At 43.1% G+C, this 16467-nt stretch overlaps 1 protein-coding gene and 1 pseudogene across 1 annotated transcript in view; both read right to left on the minus strand.

Moving 5' to 3' along the window:
• TMEM150C (transmembrane protein 150C) overlaps positions 1–16467 on the minus strand; it is a 96570-nt gene that overhangs the window by 20008 nt on the left and 60095 nt on the right. The window lies entirely within an intron of this gene.
• LOC118636577 lies at positions 11648–11877 on the minus strand (annotated as a pseudogene).

Here is a 16467-nt window from a genome sequence, read left to right on the forward strand (position 1 = left end):
TACATTCATATTGTTGTGCAACCATCACCACTATCCATTTCCATAACTTTTCATCTTCCCAAACTAAAACTGTACTCATTAAATAATAGCTCTCCATTCCCTCCTCCTTCCAGCCTCTGGCAACAACCTTTCTACTTTCTATCTCTCTGAATTTGACTATTTTCGGTAACTTATATAAGTGAAAGCACAGTATTTGTCTTTTTGTGTCTGGCTTATTTCACATAGCACAATGTCCTCAAGATTCATCCATCATGTCACATGTATCAGAATTTCATTTCTTTTTAAGCTGAATAACAAGTCATTGTATGTATAGACCACATCTTGTTTATCCAGTCATCTGTGAGTGGATGAGGATTTGGGACATTTCCACGTTTTGGCTGCTGTGAATAATGCTATGAACATGGGTGTACAAATATCTGTTAAAGTCCCTGTTTTCAATTCTTTTAGGTGTACACCTAGGAGAGGAATTGTTGGTACTTGGTGGTCATATGCTAATTTTATGTTGAATTTTTTGAAGAACCATCATGGTAGCTGCATCATTTTATATGCCCACTAGCAATGCACAAGGGTTCCTATTTCTCCACATCCTCACAAACACTTCCTATTTTCTGTTATTTTTTAAAATATATTTTTTAATTCTAATGGGTATAAAGTGGTTTCTCATTGTGGGTTTGGCTTGCATTTCCCTAGTGATTAGTGATGTTGAGTATCTTTTCATGTGCTTATTGGCCATTTTTATATCTTCTTTGGAGAAATGTCTACTCATATCTTTTACACATTTTAAAATTGGGTTATTTTTGTTGTTGTTGAGTTGTAGGAGTTCTCTATATATTCTGAATATAAATCCCTTATCAGTTACATGATCTACAGAATTTTCTCCCGTTATGTGAACTGCCTTCTCACCCTGCTGATAGTGTCCTTTGATGCACAAAAGTTTAAAATTTCTATTAAATTTCTATCCAATTTATCTATTTTTGTTGTTGTTGTTGCTCATGCTTTTGGTGTTCTATCCAAAGAAATCATTGCCAAATCCAATGTCATGATATTTTCTCCCTATGTTTTATCCTAAATGTCTTGGAGTTTTAGCTCCTCCCATTTAGGTCCTTGATTTTTTTCAGTTAATTTTTATATATGGTACAAAGTAACTTCGCTTGCATGTTAATATCCAGAACCATTTGTTTAAAAGACGATCTTTTCGCCACTGAATGGTCTTGGTACTTAACAGGGTCTTTTGCAGAGCAAAAGTAATTTAATTTTGATAAGATCAACTTATCATGTTTTCCTTTTTTAAATCCTCACCGGAGGTTATTTTTCCATTTATCTTCAGATAGAGTAGGAGGCAGGGAGGGAGAGAGGGGGACAGAGAGAGAGAAAAAAAACATTGATGTGAGAGAGAGACAAAACTCCACCAGGACCGGGGACTGAACTGCAACCAAGGTACGTGCCCTTGACCTGAATGGAACCCGCGATTCTTTGATCCTCCTGCCAATGGTCTAACCACTGAGCCAAACCGGCCAGGTTATGTTTTCCTTTTATGAACTGTGTTTCTTTATGTCAAGCCTAAGAACTCTTTGCCTACGCCTTGATCCTGAAGATTTACTCCTATATTTTTTCTCTAAAAGAGTTACAGCATTACATTTTACCTTTAAGTTTGTGATCTGGTTAAGTCTTTTTATTTATTTATTTACTTATTTATCCTCACCCAAGGACATTTTTGCATTTATCTTCAGATAGAGCAGGAGAAAGAGAGGGGGGAAGAAAGAGAGAAAGAAACATTGATGTGAGAGAGACACATCGAGTGGTCGCCACCCACACAATCCCAACTGGGGCTGGGGACCAACTGCAACTGAGGTACGTGCCCTTAGCAGGAACTGAACCCGGCCTCTCTGATCTGCAGGCCGATGCTCCAACCGCTGAGCAAAACTGGTCAGGGCTGGTTATGTCTTTTTAAACAATAGGTCTCTATTGTCTTATTGAATTGGGTTAGACCCTAGACATTTTATAAATCATTTTGACAAGGATCAGGAAATATGTGACACTAAGTCAGTCTTCTGAAGTAGTAAAGGAATATATTTATAATGAAGAACATATACTTTAGCCATAATATTATCATAGTGTGCTAGGTTCTTTTGGCATCCGACCATTATGAACCTAAGAACGGAATAGTGAGGGGTGTGTGTGTGTGTGTGTGTGTGTGTGTAGATGGGGAGGGCTCCCTTAATTACTTCACCTCCCCACCCACCTCTGAGTTATCATAAATACCAGAAGATCAAAGTAAAAAGTTATTTCAGGACCAGTTTCTGGTTTATTAACCTACCAATGCCCCATCTGACATATCTTGGTCTTTTTACGTCTTTCTCCCTCCCTGGTGGGACCATGTTAACCAAAGAAGGGGACTCCGTTACATATACTTTTCTTGTCTAAAACAACCTATTTCTCCTTCTTCGGCTCACACTCATCTTATAATGTGACCAAAGAACCTGCAGTAGAGAAACAACTAATACACTTTCTACTCTGCTGGAATAGGACTCCTGAGGTGCCAGGAGATGAATGTTTGATTAGGTTTGGCTTCACAAGACTCTGAGTTCTCTGGCTTGACAAGTTGAGATATTTGACTGGAGTACCTCTGCAAAGAATAAATCAATAGATCCATTCAATGAACTCTCCTCACTGCCTCGGTGTTATCTGAAAATTAAAAATTAAAACTGAGAGATGATTCTTTCTCTTCTATCCATCCAGACACCATTAAAATAAACTTGTCCAGCCCTGGCTGGTTTGCCTCAGCGGTTAGAACATCAGCCCACAGACCAAAGAGTCACGGTTCAATTCTGGCCAATGGGCACATACCTCGGTTGCGGTTCATCCCCAGCCCTGGTGGGGTTGTGCAGGAGGCGGCAAGTCAATGTGTCTCTCTCACATCAATGTTTCTCTCTCCCTCCCTCCCTCCCTTCTACTCTATCTAAAGATAAATGGAAAAAATACCCTTGGGTGAGAATTAGAAAAACAAAACAAACAAATTAAAAAGACTTGTCCATTGCTTCCAGTCACATTAGAAAGTGTTGCCCAAACTTCACTTACAGTTCATATCAGAGACAAGTCCACTCTTTCCCTGGGCTGCAGCAGCTCGGTACCTACTAGCTGACAGAGCACATGTTCCCTGGCCTTTCTAAGGACAGGTGGGGAGGACAAAACACTCCACACTTCTGAGATAGTTTTATCTTTGCATTCTGAGTTACACTTCTTTTTTATTCTGTGTAATATTTACTCCATTGATGTTAATCCCCCAATAATACCTCACAGTAAAACGCTTATGATAATTGTTCCCATGTCCCACATGGTAAAATATATCTGGAACAATGTCACCTAATGAGTTTCAGACAAAAGGAGGAAAAGAGCCAGAACTGTATAAACCTTCTTGAAAGGATACTGGCATTTAGATGTGGTTTGGAAGACTCTCCTCCAAATGGTATCATTTAGCCAAATGATTTGCAAAGCTGTTATCCAGATGGTCAAATCATCCCAGAGAGCCAACACTGCTAACTCTTTGTATATTCCTATCGTGTGTTCTCTTCCTTCAATAAAGAGCAAAGTTTCAGTGATTTCTCACCCTCTTTCACCCAACCTGTGGTAGGAGTGTGACTGCATAGTGTGAACTCGCAACACGGACTTAGAGGCTGGAAATCCCAGCCTGCTCGCTGCTCCCTCTGTGACCTGCATCCCCGAGGCTCTCCTTCTTCTTCAGAGAGAAAATGAACTGTATCAAAGGTTTGTGGTGGCCCCCGCTGTTGACATTTTGTTCCTCTGGAAGTCTTCTGGCTGCAAACACCCAACGGAATACCTGGCCACTTGAAAACTTATAATCACATGGAAGCAAACGGAGTATTACTATAAGCCCGCATTAGCTCAGCACCTAAGACGACAATTACTTAAACTGATTTGAAAAGGGGGTCGTGATAAAGTTGAGATCGTATAATTATTCATAATGTTACCATCAAATTCCAAACAAATGGTTCTCGCAGTATAAGCTAATGAAGCGACAGAAGTCAAAGGATACAGCATACTGTTATCAATGATAATCCTTAGAGACAAACTTTCTATTCTATTGGGCGACGATAAAACTCCTCCAATTTACAAATGGAAAAGCAAAGCCCACTGATCGTCTTCATGTATAGCTTTTAAAAGTTGATTAGTGAAAAACCACTTATAATAATGACTGTGAAATGTCACAGAAATTAAATAATATTTTCTGGGGCTGGAAAGAATTTGCTTGTTAGGAATTACAGGAGTTTTTACTCCCTGTGGTAATGGTGAGAGGCAGCAACAGTTCATGGACTCTGGAGCCAGATTACTAGGGCTTGGAACGCCAGCTCAGTCATGTGACCTTGGTTGAGCCCTCTCTGTGCCTCTGTTTCTTCATCAGTAAAGTGGAATAATAATGGTACCTACACTTCACAGGATTTTTACAAGGGTTAAAAATACATTTAAAGTGCTAAAGTGTTAAGCATTCAACGGTTTTTTCAATAAATATGAACTATATTCCACTGCAAGTGATGTTTGGGGTCTTCAGTCATCTTTTGTTCATTTTGTAAATTTATCAGAAAATGAGCTCCCGCCACAGCAATTTCTCACTCTGCTGTCAGGGCTAGCTGGGATAGAGCAGGGAAGAGTAACGCGTCACCCACAAGTGAGCATGATTGTTTCAGTGTCTATGAACCAATAACATCCTTTCCTTTTTTTTTTTTTTTTTAACTTTTTGGGAAACTTGTTATTTTCCATGTGTGTCATGGGAAAGTAAATGCAATAGGCTTGTATTATTTTGTAATTCATCTAAAATTATAAGTGGTAACGACAAGGACTATTTGCTTTGGTTTGTTTTGTTCCAAAAATGTTTACAGGCTCTCAGATGTAAATCAGCACGGAGAGATCTGCAACACAGCCAGCTCCTTGTGATGATAGTTACATTTCTGCTTTCACTGAACCTTCATTATGGGAAAGCATGATAGCTTGAATGACCTGATGTCGCCCTAAGACTATATGGCTAACCAGATAGATATAATATTATTTAATCTATGAGGTCAATTTTGCCCCCAAATAATTTTCATGATCACTGGTAAGAAACAGTGATTGATTAATAAAGGATTTCTGTAAAATATTACTACTTCCAACAGAATATGATGCTTTCTAAGTAGGAACAATGGTGACTGGTTTTTCCCTGGTGCTTTCTTGATTTCTAAAATAAATTACCCTCATTCAATTGGTAGATGACCTACAGGGATACTTTCAAGCTAGTGGGCCAGAGGAATCTTTTTCTCAGAAATAGATGGAATAATATACTGTCCACACACCATTCATGGAGTAATCCCAGAAGGAAGTCCCTTCTACCGGTACTTCAATTTGCTAGTGTCTTCTTAGAACTTCTATGCCAAGATCCTCTTCAAAGTCCACTTATATGTTTGATAATATTAAAAAATATTCCCCACATGTGGCAGATATAATTGCCAATCCAACAGTCATTTTTCCTCTTCTTTTTAGTTAATAGAATCTAGTTTTATTCAGGACAGTAATGTTTTTAGCCCAAGGGTGTCGTGGCTGGTCTAAGCCGATCATAGAGGTCCTATTTCCCTTTGTTGAGTATCTTCCAGACTCCTTTGTGCCTGGCAAAGGTATGTCTACTGAGTAGCAAGGGAAGGTTTACATCCCCGATAACAGAAAACCTCTCTTTTTTCCCCACTCTCCTTCTTTTCCACTTGGGATGCTGTTGTGAAAATATTATACCTAATATTATGGCAGCCACTATATAACCATGAGACAGCAAACATGAGGAGCCAAAACCAACATACTGAGGATGGCAGAGTAGCAGGAAAGAACTGACCCCTTGATAACACTGTTGAGAAACTAGACCGAACTCCCAATAGTGCAAGCCCCAAACTTCTTGTAACGTGAATCAATTAAATCTTTATCGCTTTATTACTGTAGGTTAGTACAGCACCAAAACCCACTCTCTCTTTTCCCATTATAGCTGAGCAAGTGGCTACTCAACTACCCTATGATTAGCAGTCTCCCTTTCAGATAAATGTGGCCCTGAGTAACTTCTCTCCAATGGGATGCAAGTGAAGGCTGACATGATAATAATGTTTACATGATACAGGAAACGGTCTCTATTTTCTAGAGATGCGTACTGAAGTATTTAGCAATCAACTGTCACAATGTCCAAAACTTACTTTTAAAAACTTCATCAATGGGATGATGAAAAAATCAGAAGTAGAGTGGTGATAATTGAACAACACTGTAAATATAATTAATGCCAGTGAATTGTACATTTAAAATGGTTAAAATGACAAATTTTATGTTAAATATATTTCACCATAATAAAAAAGTAAATAAAAAATAAACACATCTTCAAAAAAAGAAGTACCACATCACACCCATCAGGATGTCTATTATCAAAAACAAAACCTATAAAGCCCAGACAATAACAAGTGCTGGTGAGGACGGAGAGAAACTGGAACCCTTGTGCTCCGTGGCTGGGAATGTAGAACGGCGCCGTGCCGTGGAAGACAGTGTGGTATTTCCTGATAAAAGTTAAACACAGAATTACCACACAATTCAGTCGTTCTGGATGCACACCCTTGCAGATCGACAGCAGAGACTCAGAGCTGGCTGCACATCCATGTTCACAGCAGCATCTTCCACAATAGCCCAAAGCTGGAAGCAGCCCAAGTGTCCGTGGACAGAAAAGTGGATAAACAAAAAGTGGTATCTACATACATGGAATATTTATTCAGCCTTAAAGAGGAAGGAAATTCTGATACATGACACAACATGGATGACCTCTGAGGACATTATGATAAATTAAATAAGCCAGGCATGAAGGACAAATACTGTATAATTCCACTTATACGAGGTACTTAGAGCAGTCAAATTCAGAGGGCAGGAAACAGAATGGTACTTTGTAGGCGCTGGGGGTAGGGGATGTGGAGTTATCATTTAATGGGTACGGACTTTTGGTTTTGCAGGATGAAGAGCTCTGGGGGTGGGTGGTGGTGACGTCTGCACATAGTGTGAATGTGCTTAACGTCACCAAACTGCACACTTAAAATAATTAAAATGGAAAATTTTATGTTATATTTTACCACAATTTAAAAAATAATAAGCACAAGGAAAATGTCTTAAAAAATCTGGTTTGTGCCAAGAAAGTTTCTTGATTCTTCTTCTTTTTTTTAAATATGTTTTTATTGATTTGAGAGAGAGAGAAAGGGAGAGGGAGAGAGAGAGAAACATCGATGTGAGAGAAACACATCGATTGGTGGCCTCCCACACGACCCAGACCAGGGCCAGGGACTGAACCTGCAACCCAGCTATGTGCCCTTGACTGGAATTGAACCCTCAGGCCAATGGTCTAACTGCTGAGCCAAACCAGCCAGGGCTTGATTCTTTAAAACAAACAAAAAAACCAAAACAATCACCTGATATATCTGACTTGGAAGACAGACCACATTCCTATTGAGCCTATAACTTGATACAAATAATTGAAAAGAGCCTGTATATTAGTATGAATTGGCTGTTCTTTATTGTTTTTACCAAGGTGTTATAAGAAAGAGACTAGCTCAGGGCAGAAAAGATTGATGTGCAGAGAGAGATACAAAAGAGAAGGAAGAGTTAGAAACTTGAGGTCAGTGGCTTCTATACCTCCAACAGCATAGGATTAGAGATGAGAAAAAGCATATTGCCTTCCCTCCAAAGTCTAGGTTTCTGAGGCCTCCGTCCAGCCGCCGTTACACTGAGAGAGAATGTTGGGAGATGACCTATTTGGATGTTACTAGATCAGAAGCCAGCTGAGTTACTGAGGGAACTGTATCAGCAAAGCCAAGCCATTAAAACCCTGTGACTGCTACTCTCGGACCTCCAGTCTGCACTAGTAGGCAGTGGGCTGCAGAAGCTGCACAGCCACCAAGGAGGGCACTCGCTTCAGATTTAGCTAAAGAGCAAACTGAACACCCCCCAAGGACAAGTCCAAGGGACACACAGAGGCATGGACAAAGGCACCCTCCTAAAGAGCAGAACCAGGGTTTAATCAAGGAACCTCCTCCTCTGCCAGGGCAGGTGGCCTTCCCATTCCCCCAGGACCCCAGCACTGCTATGGGCCAGGAGCTGCTGTGTGCCCTTCTTTCTCCTCTTTTTTGAACAGTTTTAAATGTGGGTTTCTACTTCCTGTTCCACCACGGTATATCGAGTGTGCGTATGAGTGTAGAAGGAGAGATAATTTGCTTTTTAGTTCACAGATTGCTAGACTATTAGGAACCACATCCAAACCTGAAGGAAAAGACTGCATTACTCAGACACCATGGACTTTCAGTTGGTGCATTTACTGAATGGGCTTTTTTTTTTTTTTTTTTTTTTTCACTTATCTGCAGATAGAGCGGGAGGGAGAGAAGGATGAAGAGAGAAAGAGAGAGAGAAACATCGACGTGAGAGAGACACATCAAGTGGTTGCCACCCACACAACCCCAACCGGGGCCAGGAACAAACAGCAACCGAGGTACCTGCCCTTAGCAGAAACCGAACCCGGGATTCTCTGGTCCGCGGGCTGACGCTCTAATCACTGAGCAAAACCAGCCAGGGCTTGATGGGCTTTTGTCTGTCTCCCTTGGGATGAAGTGTGATCTATGTGTTGGAAATAGGGTGTTCACTGACTCTCACTAGCCAGAAGGAATGACTGTGGCAAGACTATTACCAGTCTATGAAAATCCCTTCTCTTCTTTCATTGTGTTAGAAATATAACAGTTAGGCATTTGGCTGCCTGGCTTCCTCCGCAGGGAGTTCTTGCCCGTGGAATGTGGGCAGAAGAGATGTGTGCCACTTCTTGGCCGGGTACACACACCTCTCAAACATTCCTTTCCTATGGGCTGAAACATCAATGACCAGAAGAAAGAGGCTATGCTGAGCATGGATGGGCTGGCTGTCATGAACCTCCTCTCCCCCACTAATCTGGGACACCCACCCTGGACTGCTGCAGGAGGAAAAAAATAAACTTCAACTTTAAGCCACATTGTTCTTGGGTTTCTTTTTATTTTTTTATTTTTTATTTTTTATTTTTTTAAATTTTTGTACAGATAGAGTGGGAGGGAGAGAGAGGAAGAGATAGCGAGAGAGAAACATCGATGTGAAAGGGACACATCGAGTGGCTGCCACCGCACGACCAACCAGGGCCGGGGACAAACTGCAACCTTAGTATGTGCCCTTAGCGGGAACCAAACCCAGGTCTCTCCGGACCACAGGCCGACGCTCTAACCGCTGAGCCAAGCCAGCCAGGGCGTTGTTGGGTTTCTTGATACAGCAACTCCACTTTTACTTTAGCTAATAGATTCAGATACTCTATTAGCTGCACCCCAAACACCTTATCTGATACCTCACATTAGTCCCCATAAACATGACAAAGTTGCTCTGTCCATGAGCTACTTGAGGTACAAGGATACTTTTATTTTTCAATCCTCACCCGAGTACATTTTTCCATTTATCTTCAGACAGAGTGGGAGGGAGGGGTGGTGGGGGAAGAGAGAGAGAGAGAGAGAGAGAGAGAGAGAGAGAGAGAGAGAGAGACATTGATGTAAGAGACACATCGACTGACTGCTTCCCGCATGACCCCAACCAGGACCGGGGACCAATCCATAACCAAGGTACATGCCCTTGACCTGAATCAAACCCATGATTCCTTTGGTCCGCAGGCTGATGCTCTAACCGTTGAGCCAAACCAGCCAGGGCAACAAGTATTCTTTTAAAAAAATTTCAATTATGGTTGGCATTCAATATTATTTTATAATAGTTTCAGGTATACAGCAGAGTGGTTAGACATTTATAGAATTTATGAAGTGATTCCCCCCCATAAGTGTAGAAACACCTGGCACCACACATAGTTATCACAATATTATTGACTGTTCCCTATGCTGTACTTTACATCCCCATGATTATGTTGTAACTGCCAATTTGTACTTCTTAATACCTTCACCTTTTCCAGCCAGGCCCCTAGCCCCCTTCCATTTGGCAACCATCAACTTGCTCTCTGTATCTATAGGTAGTAATAATTTACAGAATCAGATGACACCCAAGAGTGCCAAGTGACAAGGTGGTTTCTCCAAGTGCGTGGAAGATTTAAGACCAGGAAATGGTTCCTCACTTAGCAGTGACCAATCTTTTACGTATAATTTTACAAAGGTTTTATAAATATATACACGTAACTTTTCCCTAAAGAACTAGCTGTATTATATAGATCTGAAATCAAAAGAATACTCACAGGGGAAAAAAAATACGGCATTCTGGGAGGTATAAAAAGCTGGGGATCACGACTAATTTTATTTGAGAGATGAATGACGTGCTTACTCCCGACATGCCTGACTCAGCAGTTCTAAGGAATCTTTTCTACACCCTTTGCTATATACAATTATTCCATGTGCTTTCCTATTCTGAAACCAAAAACAAACATGTAAAAATAACCTGTAAAGGAGTCAGACCACAAGCTCACTGAAAATGAAATCCTTGTGCTTGGAAGTCACATCACTGCAACCTTTCTTGGCCCACAGTCCCAGCTCTAAGTGCCAAAACAAATAATGACTCATCGTAATGCTGGCCATCTCTTGCTACACTCTGACACCAACACCTCAGGCCTGGTTCCGTGGAGAGACATAACCAAACACAAAGAATAGCAGAGCAAACAAGAAATTCCCAAGGGGCAGATACAGTCAGTAAGTTGGAGAGATGGAGATCTGAGATGGAAATTCAGGTAGAATCTTATGTGCTAGTGGTAGGATATTAAGGCTGAGAAATGCTAGTCTAATGCACATTACCTTCAAACACCAAACCCTGAACTGGGATATCCCCTCATCAACAAACTGGCAGCTGCTCAGTGTATATGCTATATCAGAGGTGATAACCAAAATGGTAATTTTTCACCCTCCATTAATGTAAGAACACAGAACAGAGCTGGAACCGTGAGCACATGTCCTAGATCCAGTCTTTGTTTTCAAATCCAGGCTCTGCCTCTTAGTTGCTGGATGACACTGTGCAAGTTGCTTAACCTCTCCAAGCCTCAGTTTCTCATCTATAACACGGGATCGTCATAGCATCTACTCCACAGGGCTCCATGAGGATTAAAGTAGTCAACACAAAAGGCTCTTTGATAAGCATGTGGTAAGTGCTCAATAATTGCAAGCCTATTATTATAAATGGCTGTCTTTTTTTTTTTAAGTTTCAGATATGTACTAATCAGTGTAAATGCTACCATGATACACAAACATGGGGAATGGGAGCGGAGTGTGCATTGGGAGGGGAAATATTTCCTAGTTAAGTGGAAATTGTGCAGATGGCTTGTGGAAGAACTTCATTCTAAGCAACCTCTTTTTCTTTATTTTTAAATATATTTTTATTAATTTTAGAAAGAGGTGAAGGGAGAGGGACCGAGAGAAACATCAACGCGAGAGCAAAGCATCAATCAGCTGCCTCCTGCACACCCCCTAGTGGGGATCAAGCCTGAAACCTGGGCATGTGCCCCAACTGGGAATCAAACCAGCAACCTACTGGTGCGCGAGATGATGCTCAACCAACTGACCCACACCAGCCAGGGCCTAAGCAGCTTTATAGTGAAACATTTCCTTTAGAAGTCTGGACCTTCTTTCTTCAGTTTGCTGTAATCTACTTTCACTGAGTAGAGCTTGTATTGATTATTGGGTTCTGGGTTATTCCTTCCGTCCCAGCAGACATCTGGATTGAACAATGCCAGGTGCAAGATATACAGAGCTGCCCCAGTACCTCCGGCTCCAATAACTGTAAAGAAGAGATCGAGCTTGGATGCTTCTTGGACTAACCGGGGATCTGGTGGAGCATGGTTGTGGCAGAGAAAAACAAAACTGCAAGGGCCTGGAAGCAGGTAGTCTGTGCGCTGAGCATAAATGGCTGTCTTAGTATCGCTGATGCCCACCTGTTTGTGGTCCACCCCCAAAATGGGAGAACTATGGAGTTATTCTAGCTTAACTAGAATTCAGTGAGGAACCTGAGAGAGAATGTAGGCGAGGCTTCTAATGTTCTCTCGGTGAAGTCGGGTATGACCTTGTACAAAAACCCTTCAGTCTCTAGACATTATGCTGATGACTTCTTTGGAAGGACAAACACACACAAGCAATACACCAGACCAGAGATTGCTTTGTGGAGTCCAGACTGGTGGCCAGAAGAGCTAATCAGCACCCGAATCTCCCCAAACACTCAGAACCACTACATCATCGAATTGCAAACCACTGAAACCAGGGACTTGTAACTGTACTTAACTGCCTTCTGCACACTTGGTCAAAGGTGACCCAAGGCCATTTCTCACTTCCTACAGTACCCTGTACAAAAAACCACCTGGAACAGATACAATACATCATCGACCTTTTCTATCTTCCTCAACCCCCATTCCCACAGATGATGTCACTAGGTGTTCTTTTTGAGCACTTGATAAGCTACAGGGTATAAATAAGGATGTGCCTGCAGAATTAGCAACAAACTTAGGAAAACCAAAGAAGGCGGCTCTGGTTAAGCAATGACATCACACAGGCAGAGCTGTGACGCATCTGAACGGCTTACACGTGTGCAGCTAAGAGGACTGGCGTGTTTCAAAAGTCTCAGAAGCAGTGACTATCGTGAAGCTGGAGCTCCAAGCTGCTCAGAGTGCTGGCCCCCTCGTGCCCGCAGGTGGCTCTCCAAAGCCTCCAGTGCCTTTCATTCACCAGGCCAAGGGTGCACTGGCTTTGGTCCTGAGTTACCTCTTCAGGGTACTGCTCTCCCAACTGCCCCTTTCACGGCACAGATGCCAGCTCCTTTCTGTGACCCATCTCTACTTCCCTGTGAAGATGGACCAGACACTGACACCCAGTTCCCAAGGGTGGGAGGGAGGGGCAGGGCGGAGGTGGGGGAATTGTTCCCTATGACACACATGTAGTCTCTCCCTTTCATTTCCATTATCACACCCAGACCAACAGCCTCTTCCCCACAGGAGCTGAACTACCTGGTTTCTGCACAATGAGCACCTTCTGTCTTTCGGGACTTCCGCCTGTCTGTGCTCCTCCCCTCCAGCTCTGGGTCCCACAATGCTTTCGCAGCTCTAAGTACTTGGTCCCCTTACAAAGAACATACGAAGAGCTCAGCCAGTGTGGCTCAGTGGCTTGAATATCATCCCCTGGACTGAGAGGTCCCGGTTCGATTCCTGGTCAGGGCACATGCCTGGGTTCAGGCTTGATCACCAGTAGGGGGTGTGCAGGAAGCAGCCGATCAATGTTTGATCGATGTTTCTATTTCTCTCCCTTCCTCTCTCTCTCTAAAAAATGATAAAAACGTATTAAAAAAACACACTGAGAAAAATGTTTTCTTTTAGAAACAGCTCACCAGAAAAGAGATAACTTGTTCTCTTTCTGCAGATAACAGATTTACAGCGTTTTATTCGAAGTCTTAAATCACTTACACTTCCCCTAATATCTTGAATTGCTCCTTGTTGGTGTGAAGTACCATTAGAATTCTTAGTGTGTCTGAAGAGTGCTGGACAAGGAAAAAGTTGCTTCAATTCTGAGGATGTTTGTTTTCTGGAAGGAAACAACCCAGTCATAAACAATAGCAATTCACCAAACTATCAAGTCTTGCTTGATAAAAATATCCTCACTTCTATTGTTCTAAATTTATATTTATGAAGTCACTTTTGGCCTATAATATGGTTTTCCAAATGGAGTTACTTACAAGAAAGAATTTTCCTAAGCAAATAACGTTATTTTAACTCCACTGTGAATACATTTCTAGTTTGGTTTAGAAATGTCTTATGACTTTGTAATGGGGAGCTGGCCTCCAGTGTCTGAGCACCTTCTGGTGAGTAATGAAAGAAACATGCAAAACTGAGAGCTTAGACCTGGGACCTGGGCAGATTCACCGGGTACGATCACCCTGCCTTCACCAGATCTCTGCTTTGTCGCCTTCTTACACACACTGAGGTCTGGGCCAAATCTCATGCATTTTTGTTCCCTTCATGTCACTTGGACTAATGAACTGTATACACATGGAATTAAAAATTGGAAAGTGGAAAGTCAAAGTCCCATTAATGCCACACCCTAACAGTTAACTGTTAACAGTTAAACGTATATTCTCCCAGACTTCCCTCCCGACATGTACAAGTGTGACATTCTGACTTAACATATTGTGGGCACCTTTATTTTTTAAAATATGTTTTTATTGTTTTTTTTTATTTTTTAGAGAGAGAGGAAGAGAGAGGGAGAGAGAGATAGAAACATTGATGAGAGAAACATCTATCAGCTGCCTCCTGCATGCCCCCGACCAGGGATCGAGCCCACAACTGGGCATGTGCCCTGAATGGGAATCGAACCATTGACCTCTTGGTGCACAGGACAATGCTCAACCAACTGAGCCACACTGGCTGGGTTGTGGGCACCTTTAAACATCAGTGGACAGAGATGTCCTCTTGATCTTGTCCCCAAACCTGCAGTCTCTTCTTCTCCACTGAAGGAGGCGCCATCCTTTCTGTTTCTCAGGCCCAAAGCCTCAGAGTCACATTAGACAATTCAATTTCTCACATACCCCACGTTCAATGTGCCAGGAAGTCCTGATCCAAAATGATCCTAAACTGAGCCCTTTCTCACCTCGTGGTCAGGGAGTGCCTTTGAAAACACAGGTCATGGCATTCTTTAGCTCAATTCCCAGCCAAGGGCACCCCCCAGGTCCCTAACTCAGACGCCCTCGCCCCTCTGACTTCGTCTACTACTTTTACCTGACTCTGGCCACCCTGGTCTCCATGTGGACCTTGGATACTCCTGGCCCTTCCCATTGTTGCCTCCCCGCCCCCAGAAATATTCACCAAAATGGTACCTTCTTGGTGAGGCCTCCCTGCAAACTCATTTTAAGTCACCCTCACCGCTCATCTCCAGAATTCCCTGTACTACCCTCCTATCTTTTTCTCCATGACTCCTACTGCGTACTGTACTTTATCTATTTAATTAACAAATTCTGCTCTTTCATGAAATGACAGGAGGGGTTTTATCTGTTTCTGTTTTCTCCCCAGGGAGTAGAACAAGGCCTGGCCCACAGCAGGGTGCTCCAGGAGCGTCTGATGAAGAATGAGTGGAAGGCACTGCGCTAGGAAACGGGAGCTGTGAGAATGAGAAAAGCAAGACCAGAGCAGACGGCTGGGCTCAGGGGACATCAACGTGGACACGAACAACCACAGTGTAAGAAATAGCCCTGGCCGGTTTGGCTCAGCGGTTAGAGCGCCGGCCTGCGGTCCAGAGAGACCCAGGTTCAGTTCCCGCTAAGGGCATGTACCTCGGTTGTAGTTTGTCCCCGGTCCTGGTTGGGTCGTGCAGGTGGCAGCCACTCGATGTGTCCCTTGTACATCAATGTTTCTTTCTCTCTCCCTCCCACTCTATCTGGACAAAAAATGGAAAAATGTCCTCGGGTGAGGATAAAAAAAAAAAAAGAAATAACTTGATCATAGCTATACCAAGCTGAAAACAAAGCTCTCTGCCCACACCACAGTAAGAGTGGTTAATTCTGCCCTGGCCGGTTTGGCTCAGCGGTTGGAGCGTCGGCCTGTGGTACAGAGAGACCCGGGTTCGGTTCCCGCTAAGGGCACGTACCTCGGTTGCAGTTTGTCCCTGGCCCTGGTTGGTCGTGCAGGTGGCAGCCACTCGATGTGTCCCTTTCACATCGATGTTTCTCTCTCTCTCTCTCTCTTCCTCTCTCTCCCTCCCACTCTATCTGAATAAAAAAATGGAAAAAATGTCCTCAGGTGAGGATAAAACAAAACAAAACAAAACAAAAAACAAGTGGTTAATTCTGACGATGGGGCTCAGGACAGCGTACGCGGCGAGGGTGGCATTGAGCTGGGCCTTGGATGGTTCACAGAACTGCAAAGTGCTGAGAGGGAAAGGACGGCTACCAAGGAAGAGAAAGCTGCCTAACAAGGAGAGAGAAAGTATTTGTGGAGAAGAGTCTGTGAGGCAGCTGTGCTGATGCGCGGGGCATTTGTTTGGTTGAAGACACGCGAGGCAGGAGGTGAGGCTGGGGGGTGTCTGCAGCCAGGCCGCGTGGAACTTGGACTGCACGCTCAGGAAGAGGACTGGAGGGGACCACATTCTGGGTAACGGGGGAGCAAGGAGCATCCCTTCATTACTGATAAGGTGTGGACGGCACTTAAGGGTGATGAAATTTGCTATTTGTTTACAGTATTCTCTGGAAACACAGGCACGGGAGGAGGAGACACAGGCGAGGTGGCTGCAGGAAGGACTGCCATCCCCATCCATGTTGTAAACACCCTTGTCTTCCAGAGTTCTCTGGTTGGGAATGGTGAGCTGGCCTGGAGTGCCCTGTTCTTGTTACCGCACCAAAACTCACAGCTGACCAAGGCCCAACAATGCGGAGACATCACAGCGTGGACGATCTGAA

Source organism: Molossus molossus, unplaced genomic scaffold, assembly GCF_014108415.1.
Source record: "Molossus molossus isolate mMolMol1 unplaced genomic scaffold, mMolMol1.p scaffold_m16_p_1, whole genome shotgun sequence".
Classification (NCBI taxonomy): domain Eukaryota; kingdom Metazoa; phylum Chordata; class Mammalia; order Chiroptera; family Molossidae; genus Molossus; species Molossus molossus.